We start from the raw sequence: 11,226 nt of genomic DNA on the forward strand, positions 1-11,226 counted from the left end.
CTGCTTTTGATGTTAATGCATATAGTACGGCTAATTTGTGTTTGGATGGGCAACATGGGCTAAAGAACATGGAAAGTGACGTGGTTAGTGAGATTATGGGTTTAATCAAAGAGCCTAATATTTCCATAATTAAAGACCATATTAAAGACTAAATATCCTTAATATTTGGTTAAATTATATGTTATATATTATACAATATTAAAATTTATAAATTAGTCTCTAAAATTACACCTAAATTCATAATGGTCCAAAATTTAATAGATATTTAGCTGGGCGGGCGGATGTGGGGCAGGTAATGTCTCAAACCCATTACCCGCCCACCACCCACGACGGGTACCACTTTATAAATCCACACCCGCCCACTATCCGCTAAAATTATACCCATCCCTGCTCCAATTGAAGCGGATGAGGTGTGGAATCCACGAAACTGTACCCGTTTGCCATCCCTATTTTGGACACTCAACTATTTTTTAAAATTATACCGAGCGTTAAGTTTTGATTCCGTTTTAGTCACTTGACATTAAGAAAACATAACTATTGACATGATAAATTTTTTTTCAATGAAAATATGATATTATCTTATGATGACACGTTATCATCATTGTTAGTTTTCTTAATGTATAGTAACCAAAATATAACTGAAACGTAACATTAAGTATGATTTTAAAAAGTAAAAAGGTTGATTGACCAAAACAGAACCACAAGAATAAGTGGGTGACTAAATAACGTAGTTTACCCTTTTTTATTCCGGCAGTTTTTTAATTATGATAAATTTGTTTTAGGTCAGAAATTAAACCTAAGAGATTACAAACCCTAAACCAGTCATAGCCCATGGTTTTGACAGTAGACCTTATTCACACGGTTAAATTTCTGAATTTTATCCTGTAATTAATTCTGCAATTAGTTTCCAGATTAAGTGATCCATTTTAATTCGATATTAATAAGTCTGATTAATAGCAAAATATATGGATATCAGAACTAAATATTTAAGATGAGTACAGTACATGGACGAAAACATAATTTGACCAAATTCTAAACCACGAATAAAATTAATTTGAATAATACAGTATTAATGATTTAGCCTAATATCAAATTGTATCAAATTAAAGTATAAAAATAAAATTTTCAAATAAAATATGGAATAGGGATGAAAAGCAGAATTCGATTGAATTATTAATCATGAATTAGATGAATCTAAATCCAATAAAAAAAATTTCAAGGGTTAGTGATTTAAATTAAGACCAAATTAAGTCAAATTAAAATATAAAAAAAATATTCAATTGATTTAATTTTAAAAAAATTAGAATTAACTGAACTAATACTTTATCGTTAAAATTTAATTTTTTTTATAAAAAGAAAACGGATAAAGCACAGAAAAGGTCCCTAAGTTATTGTTAAATAATTATTTTAGTCACTAAATTTTTAAAAGTTATAAAATGGTCATTAAATTTATCATATTATTACTAAAAAGTCATTGTTACATTATAATAAGGGTATGAATTAGATAAATTTAATGATCACTTTATAGTAGTTTGATAAAAAAAAAGATGATTATTTTATTACTTTTAAAAATTTAATGATCAAAGTGATCATTTGAAAATAGTTAAGTAGGCTATGTTGTACTTTACCCAATATAATGTGATTGACAAAAAGGGGCCCAGCAACCTACTTTGCAGAGCTTAGTGGAGGAAGTAGAAGAGCTTAATGGGGGGGGGGGTGATAATGGGGTCTCAACTCATGAAGGTTGTCCCACCACCAAACCACCATAGCCATGGCCATGGGGTGGAGAGTTTTGCTTGGAATATAGCTAAGGATTTGCACTTTTCATAGCATAAGGCAAAAGGAATAATGACGATCGCCGAGTGTTTTGATAAAAGAAAAAGCAAAGAAACTACGGTGCATGAGACTACATAGTGGACCCAACATGCTTGATTCTTCATTGAAATATAGTTGAGTAAATCTATAAAAATATATTTAATTCATACTATTTTAAGTTATTAATCAATTAATTTACATCAGATATTATAAAGATTTATTATAGGACAATCTCTTCGTTCTAATTTGTTCTATTCATAAAAGCTAAAATTCAAACCTATGATCTTACTTAAAAAATCTAACGTTTCATCCTACTAAACTGATTGATTGTTAATAATCATTTCTATTTCTAAGAAGGGTTTAAGAAACTTTTAGTTTTCTATAAATGGTTGTTTAAAAGTTAAATAATATGATATAATGGAAGTCACTGAATCATGATTAAAATATCATTTGGATCATTAAACTTTTAAAAGTTAAAAAATGGTCATTAAATTTATTAAACTACTATCAAATAATCACTATAATAACTGAAAAAATTTAATAAATTTAATGAACATTTTATAAATTTTGAAAGTCTAATGATCAAAATGATCCATTGAACATAATTTAGTGATAAAATTTGTATGTTCTTGTTTGCGATCTCGTTCATTTACTTACCATTATCGATAAGCAATGTTATCAAACATAGCCTACTAGTAATATTATAAAATTATGTCAAATTAAAGGGATTAAATCTAGATTTCAATATGATAAAAGGACTAAAATCATAATTAAATTGTCATTTCACCTTTTAGAAAAAATAAAAGGAAAAAATGAAAATTTCTTTGATCTAATAGTTTTCTTGCATAACAATCCTTCCAATTTTTGTCCCCTAACATCCCTACTTTCATCCAAGGATGGCATCTTTTTTTTTCCTTCCAGTTTTGCAACCACAACACCATATGCCATAGGCTCGGGAGGCAGGGACCATTGCATTAAGGTTTTTTTGGCTAAACTTTTAATGTTTTCAAAACCATTCCTAAAGTTTAGTTTTTGTTTCATTTTAGTACTCCCGTCGTTAAAAACTTAACGTGTTTAGTACCTAAACTATCATTTTTTTCAAAACTTAAGAATGGTTTAGGTATTAAACGTGTTTTGGTACCTAAACTTTCAATTTTTTCAACACTTAAGTTTTTGTACTAAAAATGAAACAAAAACTAAACTTTTTATACTAAAAATAAAACAAAAATTAAACTTTAGGTACGATTTTTTTAAAAACAAATTGAAAGTTTATGTAACACCCCAACCCATATCCGACCCGAATACGAGTCTGAGATGTCACATTGACTTTTCAAAAAAAAATTCTTACAAAATATCAAAAACATTTGAACTCATTTTAGGAAAATACCACAATATTCTATTAAATTGTGTTTCGTATAAAATTTCCAATCAAAAATGTATTCATGAACAGTAAAATATGTATGAATAGTATCATATGAACAATACCTGCTACAGTACCCGAATGTTAAAAATTTCCAGATTCAAAGAGGGGAACTGATTCCCCTGCTATAGGGAACCGATACCCTGCTACAGTACTTTCGTAAAATATGTATAAATTCATAAAATTTAAAACGTTCATCTCTATACATTTACCATTTACATATATATACATTTAAAACATTATAAAATCCAATCATATGATTTTACAAAACCGATTAAAACATATCGAATTTAAACCTTTATTTACATGCCAACCACTATCATTGTTACAAAATACATACTATACATTTATTTTCTGATCTGATCTTTGGAAAGGAGAAACTGACCTGTCTTGCATAATTTTTACCAATCTTCCTCTTCTCGTAACCTACGCGTGAAACAATTACACGCTAAGTCGTTAACTTAGTGAGGCATATTAAACATAAACTATAATCATATATCATTTCATATAAACAAAATGTATACATATGCAAATACTATCATATCATATAAAAACATATATCATTAACATGCCTTTCAATACTCATATTATTGTTACTAATTCCTTGTAATCATATAAGCATGTGTTGAACATTTCTATACATATCATAGAACACATATATTTCACAAAGAAACACACATAGCATCCTATATTCCATGCAATACATTTCATATCACCACAAGCATATGCATCTTATATATTGTATTTATTAGTGTCTCTTTATTAGCCCATGGTACACTGGTGAGAACTGAAGATATGTGAGTACACTGAGGTTGTGCACAAATGCTGTCACCACAGCTCGTATAAATTGCACCAAAGTGCCACGTAAAAATTGTCCTGAAGGACCGCATAGAAATGCACCGAAGTGCCACGTAGAATTGCACCGTAGTGCCATATAAGATTGTCCATAAAGACCACATATAAATTCCTTAAGAATCATATACATATACGAAGGATCAAGTAAGTGTCTCAAAAGACCTCATACATACTCCAAAGAATACATATACGTCCTGAAGGACCACGTAGAATTTGTCCCGAAGGACCGCGTAGACCCTCTACTCTTGGCATGCCAACTATACCTATAGCTCTCATATCATATAACATGGGAATTATTCTTATGCTTCATATATTCATTTACTCATATCATTGCTCTTATGATCACATATCACATGTGCATATAATCACGTAGTTTACTTTCATGTCACTTTTCATATGAATTCATATTCATATGTCACATAGCTCGTATCACTTTGCATGGATTCACATAAACATATATATAATTTGATTCATGTCTTATTCTTATATCATCATATATATTTCATCTATGTTTCATCACCTAACCTCATATCATATAACATGCTTTATTCTCTTATGTTCACATGACATATAATGCATACAAATTATATTCACATGTGCCTTTACTCACAAATTCATATATCATACAAATCATGTCATCTCTTGTTCTTATATGCTTCACATGCATCACATATATCATATAGCACATATCAGTTCATATAATCAAGTATACATTTCATGTCATTCACATCCTTATAATCAATACTCCATACACTATAACTATTGGAAATAGACTTATCACAAGTCCAATTTCTTATAATCTTATAAACTAAAATGCACTCATAAAAATCATATCAATCATATAACATTTTAGGAGTCACTTCTTACCATAGTAACTACGTCACTAGCTCATCGCAAGCCAATATTTTTCGGTAGCATCAGTTGTAACACCCCCAACCCATACCCGACCCGGATATGAGTCAGAGATACTACATTGACTTTAAAACACAACTCTTAATAAATAATAGTAAAATATTTGATCTTATATTAAGAAAATACAATAATATACATACTGTAATATAAGTTTACCAAAATATTCAGAGCATACACAACTTAACCCTTTAATTACATGTCAACTGCTATTTACATAACAAAATGACCTACTGATTAAGTTGCTTCTGATCTGATGGTTGCAGGAGTAATACTGTCAAGCTGCTTCACCTGTCTCGTCTAATTCCTCAGATCCTACGTGTGAAACACTCACACGCTAAGTCATCGACTTAGTGAGGCAATAATAATAACAAGGCAATGTATTGTAATGAAAATGTCAGGATCATATGAGATGAGATGCAAACATGTACTTAATCAATGTAGTATACTTCATCAATATCCATACATGTAAGCGTATGACTGTAACATTCATGAATCTGTATTAATAAGTTTATTGGCCCATGATAGCATATTGAGAACCTAAGGTATCGGAGTAATGTGAGGTTGTGCACTATGCTGTCACCACAGCTCGTATAAATGCACCGAAGTGCCCCGTAGAATTGCACCGTAGTGCCATATAATGATGTCCATAAGGACCACATAGAATTCCTTAAGAATCATATACATATACTATGGATCAAGTATGTGTCTTTCAAGACTTCACACATGTTCCAAAGGATATACATATGTCCTAAAGAACCGCGTAGAATTGCACCGTAGTGCCATATAATGATGTCCATAAGGACCACATAGAATTCCTTAAGAATCATATACATATACTAGGGATCAAGTATGTGTCTTTCAAGACTTCACACATGTTCCAAAGGATATACATATGTCCTAAAGAACCGCGTAGACCCTCTACCCTTGGCATGCCAACTATACCTATAGTTCTCATCTACATAACATGGGCTTTTACATTTCACGTAGTCTATATCGCGTAGACATGTAATTTCTTACCTTTTCACATAGCTCATAATTTTTCCCACATATTCATGTCATATAATGCATTTTCATATGAACTCATGTCATGTCTCATAATACAGAATATGCTCATGTATCAAGATATAAAAATCTAGACTTATCACAAGTCTAGAATGCAGGATATTTCTATAATCATGCTATGCATATGCACTCACCTATACTTCTTTGCCTTTTCTTCGATCGATTCTACTTGTAGATTGTTCCCGAACTCGAGTAAGCTCGGTATCTACATAAACATAATTTTCAAGATGATCATCAGATGTCTATGTCTTGAAATTAAGCTTTAATAGCTTACTAATTTAAGGAATTTATAGCTTAGTCTTTCTTTATTTTCTTTCTTTTTTTTTCTCATGGGGGAATCGGTTCCCCCCCTGGGGGTATCGATTCCCCACTAGCATTCTGGAATTCATATTCGTTGAGGGGGTATCGGTTCCCCCCTGGGGGTATCGATTCCCCTCTAGTATTCTGGAAATTCATATTCGTTGAGGAGGTATCGGTTCCCCTTGAATGGGTACCGATTCCCCTAACCCAGAAATCCTATTTTGAGCTCGAAAATCATCCAATTTCAGCTCAAACATACATATTTCACTCTCTTTACTACTCTTAGCTTTCATACACTTACTTTAACTAATTATTATCCATTAAATACCTCTAAAACTTAGAAATCTAATTCTCCATGTAGAATTTAAGAATCTAACCCAAATTCCAATATGTTCTAATTTGAATTCTAACACCTTATACTTCTTAGTTAGCTTCTTGACAAGTCAAAAATCTTATTCAAACTTCAAAAACTCATTCATATCAAAATTTCATCTAAAAATTCATTTTCCAAATCTATATCTAAAACACTCATCTTGTTGTCTTAATGTCATATAAGCTTTCCTTTAGCTTATATAACATCCAAACTTCCGTTTCCAATCTAAAAATCAAAGAAACTACCAAGGTTCAGATTTTTACCTTTACTTGCAAGCTTCACGTTGGGAGAAGGAAGAGAAGAAAATAAGGAAGAAGGAAGAAGAAATGAGACAATTCTGGAACCTAATGCCCACGTGGTTCTAATATAATCCCCAAGTAATATTTAATTATTTCATTTACTCAATTACTCTTTTACCCTCTTAATTCCCCTTCTTTATAATTCAATCCTACACCAAATAACTCAAATAGATCATTACACTCTTCCATCATTTTACTTAAATCACCAAATGTTGAAACTTTGCAATTTAATCACTAACCCGGCATGGAGGATGTTACAAATATCTCCCCCTTAAGAAAATTCGTCCTCGAATTTTTTTCATTGCACGAACAAATGAGGGTATTGATGTCGCATATCCTCTTCACGCTCCCACGTTGCTTCTTCTACTTTGTGATTTCTCCACAACACTTTGACCAAAGGAATAGTCTTGTTCCTCAATTGCTTAACTTCATGTGCTAAAATTTGAATCGGTTCTTCCTCATAAGTCATATCCGGTTGTGCCTCGATCTCTTCTGGATTTACAATATGGGAGGGATCCGATCGATATCTTCGAAGCATTGAAACGTGAAAGACATCATGTATCTTTTCCATCTCAGGTGGTAAAGTTAGCTGATATGCTACAGGTCCTACTTTCTTTACAATCTCATATGGTCCAATAAACCGAGGACTCAATTTTCCTTTTCGACCAAATCTCAACACCTTCTTCCATTGAGACACTTTTAAAAACACATTATCTCCAACTTGAAATTCAATTTCTTTCCTTTTAAGATCAGAATAGGACTTTTGCCGATCAGAGGCCACTTTGAGGTTATGCTGAATTTCTCGAACTTTCTGTTCTACATCTTGAATTAAATCCGGACCAAGAACACTTCGGTCTTTGAGTTCATACCAATTTAATGGAGTACGACATTTTCTTCCATATAATGCTTCATATGGGGCCATCTTAATACTAGACTGATAACTATTGTTGTAAGCGAACTCTGCCAGCGGTAAATACTTTTCCCATGATCCTTTAAATTCCATTACGCATGCTCTCAACATATCTTCCAATATCTGAATAGTTCTCTCTGATTGCCCATCAGTCTGAGGATGAAAAGCCATACTAAAGTTTAAACGAGTTCCCAACGCTCCATGCAAAGATTTCCAGAATCTAGAAGTGAATCGAGGGTCTCGATCAGAGACTATGGAAACAGGTACTCCATGCAATCTAATAACTTCTCTAATATACAGCTCTGCATACTTTTCCATAGAGAAATCCGTTCTAACCGGAAGGAAATGCGCTGACTTAGTTAATCGATCCACAATTACCCAGATTGATTCTCTTTTGTTCGGGGTCAAGGGTAACCCCGAAACAAAATCCATCGTAACATTTTCCCATTTCCATTGAGGAATGAAAAGCGGTTGCAATAATCCTGATGGAACTTGATGCTCGGCTTTGACTTGTTGACATATCAAACACTTAGACACCAATTCTGTGATGCTTCGCTTCATCCCTGACCACCAAAATCGATCCTTCAAATCCATATACATCTTGGTTCCACCCGGGTGCATCGTCAATGGACTACAATGAGCCTCTGTCAATATTTCTTTCCTCAAATCTTCATTGTCGGGTATCACAATTCTTCCTTTGAAATACAAATTTCCATCTGACTTAACCTCAAAGTCTTTAATCTCTTTATTCTTTACTTGTTCAATTATTTTCAAACACCTTTCATCTTTACTTTTCAATTCTCCTATTCGTTCCAACCATGCTGGTTTAAGGGTTAATTCTGCACAAAGACCATCGTCTCCCGTTAAAGATAATCTTGCATCCATAGCTCGTAAAGCTGCAAACGTCTTTATACTCAGAGCATCTGCTACCACATTAGCCTTTCCGGGATGATAGTCAATTATCACATCATAATCCTTTAAGAACTCTACCCATCTACGTTGTCTCAAATTCAATTCTTTTTGAGTCATCAGGTACTTCAGGCTCTTATGATCCGTATATAAGTAACAACGCTCCCCATAAAGATAATGACGCCAAATCCTGAGGGCGAATACTACAGCAGCCATTTCTAAATCATGAGTGGGGTAATTCCTTTCATGTGGTTTCAACTGTCTCGATGCGTACGCTACCACTTTTCCTTCTTGCATTAATACACACCCCAACCCGTTATGGGATGCGTCACTGTATACTACAAAATTCTTGCCAGATTCCGGTTGAACCAATATCGGAGTTTCCGTCAGAATTCTCTTTAAAGCTTCGAAGCTTTCTTGACATTCAGAAGTCCAAACAAATGGTACGTTCTTTCTCATTAACTTTGTTAGAGGCAGCACAATCATAGAAAAATTCTTAACGAATCTTCGATAGTAACCGGCAAGTCCCAGAAAACTCCGAACTTCAGACACATTCTTAGGAACTTCCCAATCCATTATAGCTTTAACCTTCTGAGGGTCTACTCTAATCCCAACTGCCGAGATCACATGCCCTAAGAAAATTACTTCGTCTAGCCAAAATTCACATTTAGACAATTTCGCATAGAGATTTTTATCCCTGAGAATTTGCAAAACTAGCCTCAAATGTGTGCTGTGCTCTTCAATGGACTTCGAGTAAACCAGTATGTCATCAATAAAGACAACAACAAACTGGTCCAGATAAGGCTGAAAAATCCTGTTCATAAGATCCATGAAAGCAGCAGGTGCATTCGTTACTCCGAATGACATTACGATGAATTCATAATGACCATATCTCGTTCTGAAAGCTGTTTTCGGAATGTCTTTCTCCTGGATCTTCAATTGATGATAACCCGAACGTAGATCGATCTTCAAAAATACCGAAGCTCCTTTTAGTTGGTCAAACAAGTCATCAATGCGCGGAAGGGGATACTTGTTCTTGATGGTCACCTTATTAAGCTGTCGATAATCAATACAGAGACGCATTGATCCATCCTTCTTTTTAACAAATAACACCGGAGCTCCCCAAGGTGACACACTTGGTCGAATAAATCCTTTTTCTAACAAATCTCGCAATTGATTCTTTAACTCTTGCAATTCTTTCGGAGCCATCCGATAAGGTGTCATTACAATCGGAGCGGTTCCTGGCATTACTTCAATTTGAAATTCTACCTCTCTATCCGGAGGTAATCCTGGCAACTCAGCCGGGAAAACTTCAGGGAATTCTTGAACAATTGGTATCTCCTCTAAACTTTTCCCTTGAGCTCCTGAATCAATCACATTTGCAATAAAACCCTGACATCCTTGTAGCAATAATTTCTTGGCAGACATCACAGATATTACATTTGCTAAAGGATTACACATTTCACTGATCACATTAACTTCTATTCCTTCTGGACTCTTCAGGGTTACCTTTTTCAATCTACAGTCGACATTCCCATAATAATGAAACAACCAATCCATTCCCAGAATCACTTCAAACTCGTCAAAGGGTAATTCCATCAGATTAGCAGGGAATTCAATTCCCTGAACCTTTATGGGACACCCCTTACAGACTTTGTCCACCTGAGTACTATGCCCTAACGGATTAGTTACTATCATCACATTACTCGTAGCTTCTATAGAAATCCTCAACTCCTTTACTAACTTACTTGTAATATAAGAATAATTAGAACCCGGATCAATCAACACCAATACTAATTTATCATACAACTGAAAAGTACCTGCTATAACATCAGGGTCATCCCGGTCTTCACTGGTCTTTAGGTTGTATACTCGAGCAGTGGATCGAACTTCAGGTTGAGCAGAGAATTCAGACGGGTTCCTTCCTCTGCCTCTTCCTCGTCCTCTTTGTGAGAAAGAACCAGCTCTTCCAGATGGTGCCGGCTCACCAACAATTAATGGACAATCCCGGACAAAATGTCCGGCATCCCCGCATCGAAAACAAGTCCTAGCAGCCATACGACAAGTCCCATAATGATTTTTCCCACAGTGCTGACACTGTCTCCCTTGACTCGGAGTAGATCTCCCAACACCAGATTCCACTGACTGCGTCTGTCTAGGTCTTGCCTGACTAGCTCCCCTAGCAGACGATGCAACTGATTCTGATCTAGTTTGCGATCGAAATCCCGAGTTTCTTCCCCTTTTTGTTGGTACTGAGCTAGAAGAAGTAGTCATCCTCTTTGATGTCTGAACTCTTGAGTCTCCAAATCTTTCATTCTGAGCCCTTTCAAGAGCTTTTGCACGATTGATCACCTCCTGGAACGAGGACAAG

Source organism: Hibiscus syriacus, unplaced genomic scaffold (assembly GCF_006381635.1).
Source record: "Hibiscus syriacus cultivar Baekdansim isolate YM2019G1 unplaced genomic scaffold, ASM638163v2 tig00111701_pilon, whole genome shotgun sequence".
Lineage (NCBI taxonomy): Eukaryota > Viridiplantae > Streptophyta > Magnoliopsida > Malvales > Malvaceae > Hibiscus > Hibiscus syriacus.